At 53.3% G+C, this 16,951-nt stretch overlaps 17 non-coding genes across 17 annotated transcripts; all 17 read left to right on the forward strand.

Annotated features, from left to right (window-relative positions):
* The first annotated feature begins 691 nt into the window (after positions 1 to 691).
* LOC138517559 (U2 spliceosomal RNA) lies at positions 692 to 875 on the forward strand. The gene has a single exon (XR_011282712.1). It is a non-coding gene; the product is annotated as a U2 spliceosomal RNA (small nuclear RNA).
* A 626-nt stretch (positions 876 to 1,501) lies between these two features.
* LOC138517313 (U2 spliceosomal RNA) lies at positions 1,502 to 1,692 on the forward strand. The gene has a single exon (XR_011282511.1). It is a non-coding gene; the product is annotated as a U2 spliceosomal RNA (small nuclear RNA).
* Positions 1,693 to 2,328: 636 nt separating this feature from the next.
* On the forward strand, positions 2,329 to 2,519 carry LOC138517314 (U2 spliceosomal RNA). Its single transcript, XR_011282512.1, has one exon. It is a non-coding gene; the product is annotated as a U2 spliceosomal RNA (small nuclear RNA).
* Positions 2,520 to 3,155: 636 nt separating this feature from the next.
* Positions 3,156 to 3,346, forward strand: LOC138517316 (U2 spliceosomal RNA). Its single transcript, XR_011282514.1, has one exon. It is a non-coding gene; the product is annotated as a U2 spliceosomal RNA (small nuclear RNA).
* A 626-nt stretch (positions 3,347 to 3,972) lies between these two features.
* LOC138517317 (U2 spliceosomal RNA) lies at positions 3,973 to 4,163 on the forward strand. The gene has a single exon (XR_011282515.1). It is a non-coding gene; the product is annotated as a U2 spliceosomal RNA (small nuclear RNA).
* Positions 4,164 to 5,394: 1,231 nt separating this feature from the next.
* On the forward strand, positions 5,395 to 5,578 carry LOC138517560 (U2 spliceosomal RNA). Its single transcript, XR_011282713.1, has one exon. It is a non-coding gene; the product is annotated as a U2 spliceosomal RNA (small nuclear RNA).
* A 636-nt stretch (positions 5,579 to 6,214) lies between these two features.
* LOC138517319 (U2 spliceosomal RNA) lies at positions 6,215 to 6,405 on the forward strand. The gene has a single exon (XR_011282516.1). It is a non-coding gene; the product is annotated as a U2 spliceosomal RNA (small nuclear RNA).
* A 636-nt stretch (positions 6,406 to 7,041) lies between these two features.
* LOC138517320 (U2 spliceosomal RNA) lies at positions 7,042 to 7,232 on the forward strand. Its single transcript, XR_011282517.1, has one exon. It is a non-coding gene; the product is annotated as a U2 spliceosomal RNA (small nuclear RNA).
* A 636-nt stretch (positions 7,233 to 7,868) lies between these two features.
* On the forward strand, positions 7,869 to 8,059 carry LOC138517321 (U2 spliceosomal RNA). The gene has a single exon (XR_011282518.1). It is a non-coding gene; the product is annotated as a U2 spliceosomal RNA (small nuclear RNA).
* Positions 8,060 to 8,695: 636 nt separating this feature from the next.
* LOC138517322 (U2 spliceosomal RNA) lies at positions 8,696 to 8,886 on the forward strand. Its single transcript, XR_011282519.1, has one exon. It is a non-coding gene; the product is annotated as a U2 spliceosomal RNA (small nuclear RNA).
* Positions 8,887 to 9,512: 626 nt separating this feature from the next.
* LOC138517323 (U2 spliceosomal RNA) lies at positions 9,513 to 9,703 on the forward strand. Its single transcript, XR_011282520.1, has one exon. It is a non-coding gene; the product is annotated as a U2 spliceosomal RNA (small nuclear RNA).
* Positions 9,704 to 10,339: 636 nt separating this feature from the next.
* Positions 10,340 to 10,530, forward strand: LOC138517324 (U2 spliceosomal RNA). The gene has a single exon (XR_011282521.1). It is a non-coding gene; the product is annotated as a U2 spliceosomal RNA (small nuclear RNA).
* A 1,231-nt stretch (positions 10,531 to 11,761) lies between these two features.
* Positions 11,762 to 11,946, forward strand: LOC138517583 (U2 spliceosomal RNA). The gene has a single exon (XR_011282734.1). It is a non-coding gene; the product is annotated as a U2 spliceosomal RNA (small nuclear RNA).
* Positions 11,947 to 12,572: 626 nt separating this feature from the next.
* On the forward strand, positions 12,573 to 12,763 carry LOC138517325 (U2 spliceosomal RNA). Its single transcript, XR_011282522.1, has one exon. It is a non-coding gene; the product is annotated as a U2 spliceosomal RNA (small nuclear RNA).
* Positions 12,764 to 13,994: 1,231 nt separating this feature from the next.
* LOC138517585 (U2 spliceosomal RNA) lies at positions 13,995 to 14,179 on the forward strand. Its single transcript, XR_011282735.1, has one exon. It is a non-coding gene; the product is annotated as a U2 spliceosomal RNA (small nuclear RNA).
* Positions 14,180 to 14,815: 636 nt separating this feature from the next.
* On the forward strand, positions 14,816 to 15,006 carry LOC138517326 (U2 spliceosomal RNA). The gene has a single exon (XR_011282523.1). It is a non-coding gene; the product is annotated as a U2 spliceosomal RNA (small nuclear RNA).
* A 626-nt stretch (positions 15,007 to 15,632) lies between these two features.
* LOC138517328 (U2 spliceosomal RNA) lies at positions 15,633 to 15,823 on the forward strand. Its single transcript, XR_011282525.1, has one exon. It is a non-coding gene; the product is annotated as a U2 spliceosomal RNA (small nuclear RNA).
* The last annotated feature ends 1,128 nt before the right edge of the window (positions 15,824 to 16,951 follow it).

Raw genomic sequence — 16,951 nt, forward strand, 5'->3', positions numbered from 1 at the left:
CCTGGCCGAGGAGTCTGGGGTTCTGCAGCAGAGCGTTGCTCCGAGTCAGCAGGGTAGCTGCCGAGCAGCAGTCTTTCCGGCGAACCCTTTGGGGGCATCGCTTCTCGGCCTTTTGGCTAAGATCAAGTGTAGTAAATGCGCTCAGGACGAATCAACACTACACTTTGTGTGGAATTGTGCATTTGCAAAACAAGTGTGGGAAAAACTGGAAACACTGATTTTTGCAATCACAGGAGAACAGACCCTGACGTTCGAATCCATCTTGACAGGGATACAGGAGGGAGGAGGGAAACAAGAGAAAATTCTTTTTCACCAAATTACATCAGCAACGAAAGAAGCCTTATGGAAGGCCAGAACATTACTAGTGCTACAGCACAAAAACATCACTCCAGAGGAGTGTGTAAAGTTAGCGTTGTGTTTTTTATACACATATTACTGTCTTGATGCCAAAGTCAAGGGCAAACAAGAGGCACAAAACATTTGGCAACAAGACAACTGGAGAACGTTAACTATTTAACTAATCTGGGTTAGGGAGAGCAGTTTGCTCAAAGTCTTTCTTTTTGACAGTTTTTTAACCAAATTCAATTTTAATTCGTGAAAATCTTTTAATTCGAGAACTAATTGGCGTATAGTCGCAAGTAGTATATACTACTTTGCTGGAGGAAAGGGACGGTTGTAAGGGGAGATGTGGAGACCGTTCAAAAAAAAAAAAAAAAAAAAAATCTGTTCTTATCAGTTTAATATCTGATACGTCCTCTATCTGGGGACCATATATTAAATTGATTTTTGGAACAGGGAGATGGAATGGGAGCTTGCTCTGTCCACTCCACGCATCAACCTGGTATTGCAGTACCTCCAGGACTGGTGCACTTCCCCACTTGGGGAAAACAATGCTGTGAAAAAAAAAGACGGAGCAATTCTGGAAACTTGTGCACTTTGCAATATTTTTGGGTTGAACTCGGATGCATTTTCTTCATTGTCTTGGAAAAGGTGCTGTCGTGCCCGTCACAGGAGAAAAAAAGTCTGCCCCTTTGCTCGCTTTTCACGGGAGCTGCAAAGCAAAGGTGCCAGCCAGCCAGCCAGCCAGCCAGACTCGGCCTGCAGCAGCAGCCCCACAAGGAGGAGATGGGGGACACTGTCCTTGCCCTGCCTCACCCCTGAAAGGCCCCGAACGGCCAAGCCTTATCTGAGGGGGACGCACTTGGGGGAACATCCCCTGGGCAGCTGAGGGTGACTTTCGCCGCTAGGTGACGGGGCCAGTGCCAGGCCGAGGCTGCAGCTTGGCTGGGCAGAGCTCTGCAGCCTGTGCCTGGCCGCCCCGGCCCTGGCGCTCTGGGACCCTTGGAAATCTGGGGGCGGAGCCATGCAAAATATCGCCGGGCATGCTGGTCATGCAAATGCTATTCCTGGCCGAGGAGTCTGGGGTTCTGCAGCAGAGCGTTGCTCCGAGTCAGCAGGGTAGCTGCCGAGCAGCAGTCTTTCCGGCGAACCCTTTGGGGGCATCGCTTCTCGGCCTTTTGGCTAAGATCAAGTGTAGTATCTGTTCTTATCAGTTTAATATCTGATACGTCCTCTATCTGGGGACCATATATTAAATTGATTTTTGGAACAGGGAGATGGAATGGGAGCTTGCTCTGTCCACTCCACGCATCAACCTGGTATTGCAGTACCTCCAGGACTGGTGCACTTCCCCACTTGGGGAAAACAATGCTGTGAAAAAAAAAGACGGAGCAATTCTGGAAACTTGTGCACTTTGCAATATTTTTGGGTTGAACTCGGATGCATTTTCTTCATTGTCTTGGAAAAGGTGCTGTCGTGCCCGTCACAGGAGAAAAAAAGTCTGCCCCTTTGCTCGCTTTTCACGGGAGCTGCAAAGCAAAGGTGCCAGCCAGCCAGCCAGCCAGCCAGACTCGGCCTGCAGCAGCAGCCCCACAAGGAGGAGATGGGGGACACTGTCCTTGCCCTGCCTCACCCCTGAAAGGCCCCGAACGGCCACGAACGGCCAAGCCTTATCTGAGGGGGACGCACTTGGGGGAACATCCCCTGGGCAGCTGAGGGTGACTTTCGCCGCTAGGTGACGGGGCCAGTGCCAGGCCGAGGCTGCAGCTTGGCTGGGCAGAGCTCTGCAGCCTGTGCCTGGCCGCCCCGGCCCTGGCGCTCTGGGACCCTTGGAAATCTGGGGGCGGAGCCATGCAAAATATCGCCGGGCATGCTGGTCATGCAAATGCTATTCCTGGCCGAGGAGTCTGGGGTTCTGCAGCAGAGCGTTGCTCCGAGTCAGCAGGGTAGCTGCCGAGCAGCAGTCTTTCCGGCGAACCCTTTGGGGGCATCGCTTCTCGGCCTTTTGGCTAAGATCAAGTGTAGTATCTGTTCTTATCAGTTTAATATCTGATACGTCCTCTATCTGGGGACCATATATTAAATTGATTTTTGGAACAGGGAGATGGAATGGGAGCTTGCTCTGTCCACTCCACGCATCAACCTGGTATTGCAGTACCTCCAGGACTGGTGCACTTCCCCACTTGGGGAAAACAATGCTGTGAAAAAAAAAGACGGAGCAATTCTGGAAACTTGTGCACTTTGCAATATTTTTGGGTTGAACTCGGATGCATTTTCTTCATTGTCTTGGAAAAGGTGCTGTCGTGCCCGTCACAGGAGAAAAAAAGTCTGCCCCTTTGCTCGCTTTTCACGGGAGCTGCAAAGCAAAGGTGCCAGCCAGCCAGCCAGCCAGCCAGACTCGGCCTGCAGCAGCAGCCCCACAAGGAGGAGATGGGGGACACTGTCCTTGCCCTGCCTCACCCCTGAAAGGCCCTGAACGGCCACGAACGGCCAAGCCTTATCTGAGGGGGACGCACTTGGGGGAACATCCCCTGGGCAGCTGAGGGTGACTTTCGCCGCTAGGTGACGGGGCCAGTGCCAGGCCGAGGCTGCAGCTTGGCTGGGCAGAGCTCTGCAGCCTGTGCCTGGCCGCCCCGGCCCTGGCGCTCTGGGACCCTTGGAAATCTGGGGGCGGAGCCATGCAAAATATCGCCGGGCATGCTGGTCATGCAAATGCTATTCCTGGCCGAGGAGTCTGGGGTTCTGCAGCAGAGCGTTGCTCCGAGTCAGCAGGGTAGCTGCCGAGCAGCAGTCTTTCCGGCGAACCCTTTGGGGGCATCGCTTCTCGGCCTTTTGGCTAAGATCAAGTGTAGTATCTGTTCTTATCAGTTTAATATCTGATACGTCCTCTATCTGGGGACCATATATTAAATTGATTTTTGGAACAGGGAGATGGAATGGGAGCTTGCTCTGTCCACTCCACGCATCAACCTGGTATTGCAGTACCTCCAGGACTGGTGCACTTCCCCACTTGGGGAAAACAATGCTGTGAAAAAAAAAGACGGAGCAATTCTGGAAACTTGTGCACTTTGCAATATTTTTGGGTTGAACTCGGATGCATTTTCTTCATTGTCTTGGAAAAGGTGCTGTCGTGCCCGTCACAGGAGAAAAAAAGTCTGCCCCTTTGCTCGCTTTTCACGGGAGCTGCAAAGCAAAGGTGCCAGCCAGCCAGCCAGCCAGCCAGACTCGGCCTGCAGCAGCAGCCCCACAAGGAGGAGATGGGGGACACTGTCCTTGCCCTGCCTCACCCCTGAAAGGCCCCGAACGGCCAAGCCTTATCTGAGGGGGACGCACTTGGGGGAACATCCCCTGGGCAGCTGAGGGTGACTTTCGCCGCTAGGTGACGGGGCCAGTGCCAGGCCGAGGCTGCAGCTTGGCTGGGCAGAGCTCTGCAGCCTGTGCCTGGCCGCCTCGGCCCTGGCGCTCTGGGACCCTTGGAAATCTGGGGGCGGAGCCATGCAAAATATCGCCGGGCATGCTGGTCATGCAAATGCTATTCCTGGCCGAGGAGTCTGGGGTTCTGCAGCAGAGCGTTGCTCCGAGTCAGCAGGGTAGCTGCCGAGCAGCAGTCTTTCCGGCGAACCCTTTGGGGGCATCGCTTCTCGGCCTTTTGGCTAAGATCAAGTGTAGTATCTGTTCTTATCAGTTTAATATCTGATACGTCCTCTATCTGGGGACCATATATTAAATTGATTTTTGGAACAGGGAGATGGAATGGGAGCTTGCTCTGTCCACTCCACGCATCAACCTGGTATTGCAGTACCTCCAGGACTGGTGCACTTCCCCACTTGGGGAAAACAATGCTGTGAAAAAAAAAGACGGAGCAATTCTGGAAACTTGTGCACTTTGCAATATTTTTGGGTTGAACTCGGATGCATTTTCTTCATTGTCTTGGAAAAGGTGCTGTCGTGCCCGTCACAGGAGAAAAAAAGTCTGCCCCTTTGCTCGCTTTTCACGGGAGCTGCAAAGCAAAGGTGCCAGCCAGCCAGCCAGCCAGCCAGACTCGGCCTGCAGCAGCAGCCCCACAAGGAGGAGATGGGGGACACTGTCCTTGCCCTGCCTCACCCCTGAAAGGCCCCGAACGGCCACGAACGGCCAAGCCTTATCTGAGGGGGACGCACTTGGGGGAACATCCCCTGGGCAGCTGAGGGTGACTTTCGCCGCTAGGTGACGGGGCCAGTGCCAGGCCGAGGCTGCAGCTTGGCTGGGCAGAGCTCTGCAGCCTGTGCCTGGCCGCCCCGGCCCTGGCGCTCTGGGACCCTTGGAAATCTGGGGGCGGAGCCATGCAAAATATCGCCGGGCATGCTGGTCATGCAAATGCTATTCCTGGCCGAGGAGTCTGGGGTTCTGCAGCAGAGCGTTGCTCCGAGTCAGCAGGGTAGCTGCCGAGCAGCAGTCTTTCCGGCGAACCCTTTGGGGGCATCGCTTCTCGGCCTTTTGGCTAAGATCAAGTGTAGTAAATGCGCTCAGGACGAATCAACACTACACTTTGTGTGGAATTGTGCATTTGCAAAACAAGTGTGGGAAAAACTGGAAACACTGATTTTTGCAATCACAGGAGAACAGACCCTGACGTTCGAATCCATCTTGACAGGGATACAGGAGGGAGGAGGGAAACAAGAGAAAATTCTTTTTCACCAAATTACATCAGCAACGAAAGAAGCCTTATGGAAGGCCAGAACATTACTAGTGCTACAGCACAAAAACATCACTCCAGAGGAGTGTGTAAAGTTAGCGTTGTGTTTTTTATACACATATTACTGTCTTGATGCCAAAGTCAAGGGCAAACAAGAGGCACAAAACATTTGGCAACAAGACAACTGGAGAACGTTAACTATTTAACTAATCTGGGTTAGGGAGAGCAGTTTGCTCAAAGTCTTTCTTTTTGACAGTTTTTTAACCAAATTCAATTTTAATTCGTGAAAATCTTTTAATTCGAGAACTAATTGGCGTATAGTCGCAAGTAGTATATACTACTTTGCTGGAGGAAAGGGACGGTTGTAAGGGGAGATGTGGAGACCGTTCAAAAAAAAAAAAAAAAAAAAAATCTGTTCTTATCAGTTTAATATCTGATACGTCCTCTATCTGGGGACCATATATTAAATTGATTTTTGGAACAGGGAGATGGAATGGGAGCTTGCTCTGTCCACTCCACGCATCAACCTGGTATTGCAGTACCTCCAGGACTGGTGCACTTCCCCACTTGGGGAAAACAATGCTGTGAAAAAAAAAGACGGAGCAATTCTGGAAACTTGTGCACTTTGCAATATTTTTGGGTTGAACTCGGATGCATTTTCTTCATTGTCTTGGAAAAGGTGCTGTCGTGCCCGTCACAGGAGAAAAAAAGTCTGCCCCTTTGCTCGCTTTTCACGGGAGCTGCAAAGCAAAGGTGCCAGCCAGCCAGCCAGCCAGCCAGACTCGGCCTGCAGCAGCAGCCCCACAAGGAGGAGATGGGGGACACTGTCCTTGCCCTGCCTCACCCCTGAAAGGCCCCGAACGGCCACGAACGGCCAAGCCTTATCTGAGGGGGACGCACTTGGGGGAACATCCCCTGGGCAGCTGAGGGTGACTTTCGCCGCTAGGTGACGGGGCCAGTGCCAGGCCGAGGCTGCAGCTTGGCTGGGCAGAGCTCTGCAGCCTGTGCCTGGCCGCCCCGGCCCTGGCGCTCTGGGACCCTTGGAAATCTGGGGGCGGAGCCATGCAAAATATCGCCGGGCATGCTGGTCATGCAAATGCTATTCCTGGCCGAGGAGTCTGGGGTTCTGCAGCAGAGCGTTGCTCCGAGTCAGCAGGGTAGCTGCCGAGCAGCAGTCTTTCCGGCGAACCCTTTGGGGGCATCGCTTCTCGGCCTTTTGGCTAAGATCAAGTGTAGTATCTGTTCTTATCAGTTTAATATCTGATACGTCCTCTATCTGGGGACCATATATTAAATTGATTTTTGGAACAGGGAGATGGAATGGGAGCTTGCTCTGTCCACTCCACGCATCAACCTGGTATTGCAGTACCTCCAGGACTGGTGCACTTCCCCACTTGGGGAAAACAATGCTGTGAAAAAAAAAGACGGAGCAATTCTGGAAACTTGTGCACTTTGCAATATTTTTGGGTTGAACTCGGATGCATTTTCTTCATTGTCTTGGAAAAGGTGCTGTCGTGCCCGTCACAGGAGAAAAAAAGTCTGCCCCTTTGCTCGCTTTTCACGGGAGCTGCAAAGCAAAGGTGCCAGCCAGCCAGCCAGCCAGCCAGACTCGGCCTGCAGCAGCAGCCCCACAAGGAGGAGATGGGGGACACTGTCCTTGCCCTGCCTCACCCCTGAAAGGCCCCGAACGGCCACGAACGGCCAAGCCTTATCTGAGGGGGACGCACTTGGGGGAACATCCCCTGGGCAGCTGAGGGTGACTTTCGCCGCTAGGTGACGGGGCCAGTGCCAGGCCGAGGCTGCAGCTTGGCTGGGCAGAGCTCTGCAGCCTGTGCCTGGCCGCCCCGGCCCTGGCGCTCTGGGACCCTTGGAAATCTGGGGGCGGAGCCATGCAAAATATCGCCGGGCATGCTGGTCATGCAAATGCTATTCCTGGCCGAGGAGTCTGGGGTTCTGCAGCAGAGCGTTGCTCCGAGTCAGCAGGGTAGCTGCCGAGCAGCAGTCTTTCCGGCGAACCCTTTGGGGGCATCGCTTCTCGGCCTTTTGGCTAAGATCAAGTGTAGTATCTGTTCTTATCAGTTTAATATCTGATACGTCCTCTATCTGGGGACCATATATTAAATTGATTTTTGGAACAGGGAGATGGAATGGGAGCTTGCTCTGTCCACTCCACGCATCAACCTGGTATTGCAGTACCTCCAGGACTGGTGCACTTCCCCACTTGGGGAAAACAATGCTGTGAAAAAAAAAGACGGAGCAATTCTGGAAACTTGTGCACTTTGCAATATTTTTGGGTTGAACTCGGATGCATTTTCTTCATTGTCTTGGAAAAGGTGCTGTCGTGCCCGTCACAGGAGAAAAAAAGTCTGCCCCTTTGCTCGCTTTTCACGGGAGCTGCAAAGCAAAGGTGCCAGCCAGCCAGCCAGCCAGCCAGACTCGGCCTGCAGCAGCAGCCCCACAAGGAGGAGATGGGGGACACTGTCCTTGCCCTGCCTCACCCCTGAAAGGCCCCGAACGGCCACGAACGGCCAAGCCTTATCTGAGGGGGACGCACTTGGGGGAACATCCCCTGGGCAGCTGAGGGTGACTTTCGCCGCTAGGTGACGGGGCCAGTGCCAGGCCGAGGCTGCAGCTTGGCTGGGCAGAGCTCTGCAGCCTGTGCCTGGCCGCCCCGGCCCTGGCGCTCTGGGACCCTTGGAAATCTGGGGGCGGAGCCATGCAAAATATCGCCGGGCATGCTGGTCATGCAAATGCTATTCCTGGCCGAGGAGTCTGGGGTTCTGCAGCAGAGCGTTGCTCCGAGTCAGCAGGGTAGCTGCCGAGCAGCAGTCTTTCCGGCGAAGCCTTTGGGGGCATCGCTTCTCGGCCTTTTGGCTAAGATCAAGTGTAGTATCTGTTCTTATCAGTTTAATATCTGATACGTCCTCTATCTGGGGACCATATATTAAATTGATTTTTGGAACAGGGAGATGGAATGGGAGCTTGCTCTGTCCACTCCACGCATCAACCTGGTATTGCAGTACCTCCAGGACTGGTGCACTTCCCCACTTGGGGAAAACAATGCTGTGAAAAAAAAAGACGGAGCAATTCTGGAAACTTGTGCACTTTGCAATATTTTTGGGTTGAACTCGGATGCATTTTCTTCATTGTCTTGGAAAAGGTGCTGTCGTGCCCGTCACAGGAGAAAAAAAGTCTGCCCCTTTGCTCGCTTTTCACGGGAGCTGCAAAGCAAAGGTGCCAGCCAGCCAGCCAGCCAGCCAGACTCGGCCTGCAGCAGCAGCCCCACAAGGAGGAGATGGGGGACACTGTCCTTGCCCTGCCTCACCCCTGAAAGGCCCCGAACGGCCACGAACGGCCAAGCCTTATCTGAGGGGGACGCACTTGGGGGAACATCCCCTGGGCAGCTGAGGGTGACTTTCGCCGCTAGGTGACGGGGCCAGTGCCAGGCCGAGGCTGCAGCTTGGCTGGGCAGAGCTCTGCAGCCTGTGCCTGGCCGCCCCGGCCCTGGCGCTCTGGGACCCTTGGAAATCTGGGGGCGGAGCCATGCAAAATATCGCCGGGCATGCTGGTCATGCAAATGCTATTCCTGGCCGAGGAGTCTGGGGTTCTGCAGCAGAGCGTTGCTCCGAGTCAGCAGGGTAGCTGCCGAGCAGCAGTCTTTCCGGCGAACCCTTTGGGGGCATCGCTTCTCGGCCTTTTGGCTAAGATCAAGTGTAGTATCTGTTCTTATCAGTTTAATATCTGATACGTCCTCTATCTGGGGACCATATATTAAATTGATTTTTGGAACAGGGAGATGGAATGGGAGCTTGCTCTGTCCACTCCACGCATCAACCTGGTATTGCAGTACCTCCAGGACTGGTGCACTTCCCCACTTGGGGAAAACAATGCTGTGAAAAAAAAAGACGGAGCAATTCTGGAAACTTGTGCACTTTGCAATATTTTTGGGTTGAACTCGGATGCATTTTCTTCATTGTCTTGGAAAAGGTGCTGTCGTGCCCGTCACAGGAGAAAAAAAGTCTGCCCCTTTGCTCGCTTTTCACGGGAGCTGCAAAGCAAAGGTGCCAGCCAGCCAGCCAGCCAGCCAGACTCGGCCTGCAGCAGCAGCCCCACAAGGAGGAGATGGGGGACACTGTCCTTGCCCTGCCTCACCCCTGAAAGGCCCCGAACGGCCAAGCCTTATCTGAGGGGGACGCACTTGGGGGAACATCCCCTGGGCAGCTGAGGGTGACTTTCGCCGCTAGGTGACGGGGCCAGTGCCAGGCCGAGGCTGCAGCTTGGCTGGGCAGAGCTCTGCAGCCTGTGCCTGGCCGCCCCGGCCCTGGCGCTCTGGGACCCTTGGAAATCTGGGGGCGGAGCCATGCAAAATATCGCCGGGCATGCTGGTCATGCAAATGCTATTCCTGGCCGAGGAGTCTGGGGTTCTGCAGCAGAGCGTTGCTCCGAGTCAGCAGGGTAGCTGCCGAGCAGCAGTCTTTCCGGCGAACCCTTTGGGGGCATCGCTTCTCGGCCTTTTGGCTAAGATCAAGTGTAGTATCTGTTCTTATCAGTTTAATATCTGATACGTCCTCTATCTGGGGACCATATATTAAATTGATTTTTGGAACAGGGAGATGGAATGGGAGCTTGCTCTGTCCACTCCACGCATCAACCTGGTATTGCAGTACCTCCAGGACTGGTGCACTTCCCCACTTGGGGAAAACAATGCTGTGAAAAAAAAAGACGGAGCAATTCTGGAAACTTGTGCACTTTGCAATATTTTTGGGTTGAACTCGGATGCATTTTCTTCATTGTCTTGGAAAAGGTGCTGTCGTGCCCGTCACAGGAGAAAAAAAGTCTGCCCCTTTGCTCGCTTTTCACGGGAGCTGCAAAGCAAAGGTGCCAGCCAGCCAGCCAGCCAGCCAGACTCGGCCTGCAGCAGCAGCCCCACAAGGAGGAGATGGGGGACACTGTCCTTGCCCTGCCTCACCCCTGAAAGGCCCCGAACGGCCACGAACGGCCAAGCCTTATCTGAGGGGGACGCACTTGGGGGAACATCCCCTGGGCAGCTGAGGGTGACTTTCGCCGCTAGGTGACGGGGCCAGTGCCAGGCCGAGGCTGCAGCTTGGCTGGGCAGAGCTCTGCAGCCTGTGCCTGGCCGCCCCGGCCCTGGCGCTCTGGGACCCTTGGAAATCTGGGGGCGGAGCCATGCAAAATATCGCCGGGCATGCTGGTCATGCAAATGCTATTCCTGGCCGAGGAGTCTGGGGTTCTGCAGCAGAGCGTTGCTCCGAGTCAGCAGGGTAGCTGCCGAGCAGCAGTCTTTCCGGCGAACCCTTTGGGGGCATCGCTTCTCGGCCTTTTGGCTAAGATCAAGTGTAGTATCTGTTCTTATCAGTTTAATATCTGATACGTCCTCTATCTGGGGACCATATATTAAATTGATTTTTGGAACAGGGAGATGGAATGGGAGCTTGCTCTGTCCACTCCACGCATCAACCTGGTATTGCAGTACCTCCAGGACTGGTGCACTTCCCCACTTGGGGAAAACAATGCTGTGAAAAAAAAAGACGGAGCAATTCTGGAAACTTGTGCACTTTGCAATATTTTTGGGTTGAACTCGGATGCATTTTCTTCATTGTCTTGGAAAAGGTGCTGTCGTGCCCGTCACAGGAGAAAAAAAGTCTGCCCCTTTGCTCGCTTTTCACGGGAGCTGCAAAGCAAAGGTGCCAGCCAGCCAGCCAGCCAGCCAGACTCGGCCTGCAGCAGCAGCCCCACAAGGAGGAGATGGGGGACACTGTCCTTGCCCTGCCTCACCCCTGAAAGGCCCCGAACGGCCACGAACGGCCAAGCCTTATCTGAGGGGGACGCACTTGGGGGAACATCCCCTGGGCAGCTGAGGGTGACTTTCGCCGCTAGGTGACGGGGCCAGTGCCAGGCCGAGGCTGCAGCTTGGCTGGGCAGAGCTCTGCAGCCTGTGCCTGGCCGCCTCGGCCCTGGCGCTCTGGGACCCTTGGAAATCTGGGGGCGGAGCCATGCAAAATATCGCCGGGCATGCTGGTCATGCAAATGCTATTCCTGGCCGAGGAGTCTGGGGTTCTGCAGCAGAGCGTTGCTCCGAGTCAGCAGGGTAGCTGCCGAGCAGCAGTCTTTCCGGCGAACCCTTTGGGGGCATCGCTTCTCGGCCTTTTGGCTAAGATCAAGTGTAGTAAATGCGCTCAGGACGAATCAACACTACACTTTGTGTGGAATTGTGCATTTGCAAAACAAGTGTGGGAAAAACTGGAAACACTGATTTTTGCAATCACAGGAGAACAGACCCTGACGTTCGAATCCATCTTGACAGGGATACAGGAGGGAGGAGGGAAACAAGAGAAAATTCTTTTTCACCAAATTACATCAGCAACGAAAGAAGCCTTATGGAAGGCCAGAACATTACTAGTGCTACAGCACAAAAACATCACTCCAGAGGAGTGTGTAAAGTTAGCGTTGTGTTTTTTATACACATATTACTGTCTTGATGCCAAAGTCAAGGGCAAACAAGAGGCACAAAACATTTGGCAACAAGACAACTGGAGAACGTTAACTATTTAACTAATCTGGGTTAGGGAGAGCAGTTTGCTCAAAGTCTTTCTTTTTGACAGTTTTTTAACCAAATTCAATTTTAATTCGTGAAAATCTTTTAATTCGAGAACTAATTGGCGTATAGTCGCAAGTAGTATATACTACTTTGCTGGAGGAAAGGGACGGTTGTAAGGGGAGATGTGGAGACCGTTCAAAAAAAAAAAAAAAAAAAAAAATCTGTTCTTATCAGTTTAATATCTGATACGTCCTCTATCTGGGGACCATATATTAAATTGATTTTTGGAACAGGGAGATGGAATGGGAGCTTGCTCTGTCCACTCCACGCATCAACCTGGTATTGCAGTACCTCCAGGACTGGTGCACTTCCCCACTTGGGGAAAACAATGCTGTGAAAAAAAAAGACGGAGCAATTCTGGAAACTTGTGCACTTTGCAATATTTTTGGGTTGAACTCGGATGCATTTTCTTCATTGTCTTGGAAAAGGTGCTGTCGTGCCCGTCACAGGAGAAAAAAAGTCTGCCCCTTTGCTCGCTTTTCACGGGAGCTGCAAAGCAAAGGTGCCAGCCAGCCAGCCAGCCAGCCAGACTCGGCCTGCAGCAGCAGCCCCACAAGGAGGAGATGGGGGACACTGTCCTTGCCCTGCCTCACCCCTGAAAGGCCCCGAACGGCCAAGCCTTATCTGAGGGGGACGCACTTGGGGGAACATCCCCTGGGCAGCTGAGGGTGACTTTCGCCGCTAGGTGACGGGGCCAGTGCCAGGCCGAGGCTGCAGCTTGGCTGGGCAGAGCTCTGCAGCCTGTGCCTGGCCGCCCCGGCCCTGGCGCTCTGGGACCCTTGGAAATCTGGGGGCGGAGCCATGCAAAATATCGCCGGGCATGCTGGTCATGCAAATGCTATTCCTGGCCGAGGAGTCTGGGGTTCTGCAGCAGAGCGTTGCTCCGAGTCAGCAGGGTAGCTGCCGAGCAGCAGTCTTTCCGGCGAACCCTTTGGGGGCATCGCTTCTCGGCCTTTTGGCTAAGATCAAGTGTAGTATCTGTTCTTATCAGTTTAATATCTGATACGTCCTCTATCTGGGGACCATATATTAAATTGATTTTTGGAACAGGGAGATGGAATGGGAGCTTGCTCTGTCCACTCCACGCATCAACCTGGTATTGCAGTACCTCCAGGACTGGTGCACTTCCCCACTTGGGGAAAACAATGCTGTGAAAAAAAAAGACGGAGCAATTCTGGAAACTTGTGCACTTTGCAATATTTTTGGGTTGAACTCGGATGCATTTTCTTCATTGTCTTGGAAAAGGTGCTGTCGTGCCCGTCACAGGAGAAAAAAAGTCTGCCCCTTTGCTCGCTTTTCACGGGAGCTGCAAAGCAAAGGTGCCAGCCAGCCAGCCAGCCAGCCAGACTCGGCCTGCAGCAGCAGCCCCACAAGGAGGAGATGGGGGACACTGTCCTTGCCCTGCCTCACCCCTGAAAGGCCCCGAACGGCCACGAACGGCCAAGCCTTATCTGAGGGGGACGCACTTGGGGGAACATCCCCTGGGCAGCTGAGGGTGACTTTCGCCGCTAGGTGACGGGGCCAGTGCCAGGCCGAGGCTGCAGCTTGGCTGGGCAGAGCTCTGCAGCCTGTGCCTGGCCGCCCCGGCCCTGGCGCTCTGGGACCCTTGGAAATCTGGGGGCGGAGCCATGCAAAATATCGCCGGGCATGCTGGTCATGCAAATGCTATTCCTGGCCGAGGAGTCTGGGGTTCTGCAGCAGAGCGTTGCTCCGAGTCAGCAGGGTAGCTGCCGAGCAGCAGTCTTTCCGGCGAACCCTTTGGGGGCATCGCTTCTCGGCCTTTTGGCTAAGATCAAGTGTAGTAAATGCGCTCAGGACGAATCAACACTACACTTTGTGTGGAATTGTGCATTTGCAAAACAAGTGTGGGAAAAACTGGAAACACTGATTTTTGCAATCACAGGAGAACAGACCCTGACGTTCGAATCCATCTTGACAGGGATACAGGAGGGAGGAGGGAAACAAGAGAAAATTCTTTTTCACCAAATTACATCAGCAACGAAAGAAGCCTTATGGAAGGCCAGAACATTACTAGTGCTACAGCACAAAAACATCACTCCAGAGGAGTGTGTAAAGTTAGCGTTGTGTTTTTTATACACATATTACTGTCTTGATGCCAAAGTCAAGGGCAAACAAGAGGCACAAAACATTTGGCAACAAGACAACTGGAGAACGTTAACTATTTAACTAATCTGGGTTAGGGAGAGCAGTTTGCTCAAAGTCTTTCTTTTTGACAGTTTTTTAACCAAATTCAATTTTAATTCGTGAAAATCTTTTAATTCGAGAACTAATTGGCGTATAGTCGCAAGTAGTATATACTACTTTGCTGGAGGAAAGGGACGGTTGTAAGGGGAGATGTGGAGACCGTTCAAAAAAAAAAAAAAAAAAAAAAATCTGTTCTTATCAGTTTAATATCTGATACGTCCTCTATCTGGGGACCATATATTAAATTGATTTTTGGAACAGGGAGATGGAATGGGAGCTTGCTCTGTCCACTCCACGCATCAACCTGGTATTGCAGTACCTCCAGGACTGGTGCACTTCCCCACTTGGGGAAAACAATGCTGTGAAAAAAAAAGACGGAGCAATTCTGGAAACTTGTGCACTTTGCAATATTTTTGGGTTGAACTCGGATGCATTTTCTTCATTGTCTTGGAAAAGGTGCTGTCGTGCCCGTCACAGGAGAAAAAAAGTCTGCCCCTTTGCTCGCTTTTCACGGGAGCTGCAAAGCAAAGGTGCCAGCCAGCCAGCCAGCCAGCCAGACTCGGCCTGCAGCAGCAGCCCCACAAGGAGGAGATGGGGGACACTGTCCTTGCCCTGCCTCACCCCTGAAAGGCCCTGAACGGCCACGAACGGCCAAGCCTTATCTGAGGGGGACGCACTTGGGGGAACATCCCCTGGGCAGCTGAGGGTGACTTTCGCCGCTAGGTGACGGGGCCAGTGCCAGGCCGAGGCTGCAGCTTGGCTGGGCAGAGCTCTGCAGCCTGTGCCTGGCCGCCCCGGCCCTGGCGCTCTGGGACCCTTGGAAATCTGGGGGCGGAGCCATGCAAAATATCGCCGGGCATGCTGGTCATGCAAATGCTATTCCTGGCCGAGGAGTCTGGGGTTCTGCAGCAGAGCGTTGCTCCGAGTCAGCAGGGTAGCTGCCGAGCAGCAGTCTTTCCGGCGAACCCTTTGGGGGCATCGCTTCTCGGCCTTTTGGCTAAGATCAAGTGTAGTATCTGTTCTTATCAGTTTAATATCTGATACGTCCTCTATCTGGGGACCATATATTAAATTGATTTTTGGAACAGGGAGATGGAATGGGAGCTTGCTCTGTCCACTCCACGCATCAACCTGGTATTGCAGTACCTCCAGGACTGGTGCACTTCCCCACTTGGGGAAAACAATGCTGTGAAAAAAAAAGACGGAGCAATTCTGGAAACTTGTGCACTTTGCAATATTTTTGGGTTGAACTCGGATGCATTTTCTTCATTGTCTTGGAAAAGGTGCTGTCGTGCCCGTCACAGGAGAAAAAAAGTCTGCCCCTTTGCTCGCTTTTCACGGGAGCTGCAAAGCAAAGGTGCCAGCCAGCCAGCCAGCCAGCCAGACTCGGCCTGCAGCAGCAGCCCCACAAGGAGGAGATGGGGGACACTGTCCTTGCCCTGCCTCACCCCTGAAAGGCCCCGAACGGCCAAGCCTTATCTGAGGGGGACGCACTTGGGGGAACATCCCCTGGGCAGCTGAGGGTGACTTTCGCCGCTAGGTGACGGGGCCAGTGCCAGGCCGAGGCTGCAGCTTGGCTGGGCAGAGCTCTGCAGCCTGTGCCTGGCCGCCTCGGCCCTGGCGCTCTGGGACCCTTGGAAATCTGGGGGCGGAGCCATGCAAAATATCGCCGGGCATGCTGGTCATGCAAATGCTATTCCTGGCCGAGGAGTCTGGGGTTCTGCAGCAGAGCGTTGCTCCGAGTCAGCAGGGTAGCTGCCGAGCAGCAGTCTTTCCGGCGAACCCTTTGGGGGCATCGCTTCTCGGCCTTTTGGCTAAGATCAAGTGTAGTATCTGTTCTTATCAGTTTAATATCTGATACGTCCTCTATCTGGGGACCATATATTAAATTGATTTTTGGAACAGGGAGATGGAATGGGAGCTTGCTCTGTCCACTCCACGCATCAACCTGGTATTGCAGTACCTCCAGGACTGGTGCACTTCCCCACTTGGGGAAAACAATGCTGTGAAAAAAAAAGACGGAGCAATTCTGGAAACTTGTGCACTTTGCAATATTTTTGGGTTGAACTCGGATGCATTTTCTTCATTGTCTTGGAAAAGGTGCTGTCGTGCCCGTCACAGGAGAAAAAAAGTCTGCCCCTTTGCTCGCTTTTCACGGGAGCTGCAAAGCAAAGGTGCCAGCCAGCCAGCCAGCCAGCCAGACTCGGCCTGCAGCAGCAGCCCCACAAGGAGGAGATGGGGGACACTGTCCTTGCCCTGCCTCACCCCTGAAAGGCCCCGAACGGCCACGAACGGCCAAGCCTTATCTGAGGGGGACGCACTTGGGGGAACATCCCCTGGGCAGCTGAGGGTGACTTTCGCCGCTAGGTGACGGGGCCAGTGCCAGGCCGAGGCTGCAGCTTGGCTGGGCAGAGCTCTGCAGCCTGTGCCTGGCCGCCCCGGCCCTGGCGCTCTGGGACCCTTGGAAATCTGGGGGCGGAGCCATGCAAAATATCGCCGGGCATGCTGGTCATGCAAATGCTATTCCTGGCCGAGGAGTCTGGGGTTCTGCAGCAGAGCGTTGCTCCGAGTCAGCAGGGTAGCTGCCGAGCAGCAGTCTTTCCGGCGAACCCTTTGGGGGCATCGCTTCTCGGCCTTTTGGCTAAGATCAAGTGTAGTAAATGCGCTCAGGACGAATCAACACTACACTTTGTGTGGAATTGTGCATTTGCAAAACAAGTGTGGGAAAAACTGGAAACACTGATTTTTGCAATCACAGGAGAACAGACCCTGACGTTCGAATCCATCTTGACAGGGATACAGGAGGGAGGAGGGAAACAAGAGAAAATTCTTTTTCACCAAATTACATCAGCAACGAAAGAAGCCTTATGGAAGGCCAGAACATTACTAGTGCTACAGCACAAAAACATCACTCCAGAGGAGTGTGTAAAGTTAGCGTTGTGTTTTTTATACACATATTACTGTCTTGATGCCAAAGTCAAGGGCAAACAAGAGGCACAAAACATTTGGCAACAAGACAACTGGAGAACGTTAACTATTTAACTAATCTGGGTTAGGGAGAGCAGTTTGCTCAAAGTCTTTCTTTTTGACAGTTTTTTAACCAAATTCAATTT

Source organism: Ambystoma mexicanum, chromosome 6q (assembly GCF_040938575.1).
Source record: "Ambystoma mexicanum isolate Mex_15411 chromosome 6q, UKY_AmexF1_1, whole genome shotgun sequence".
NCBI classification, from domain to species: Eukaryota; Metazoa; Chordata; class Amphibia; order Caudata; family Ambystomatidae; genus Ambystoma; species Ambystoma mexicanum.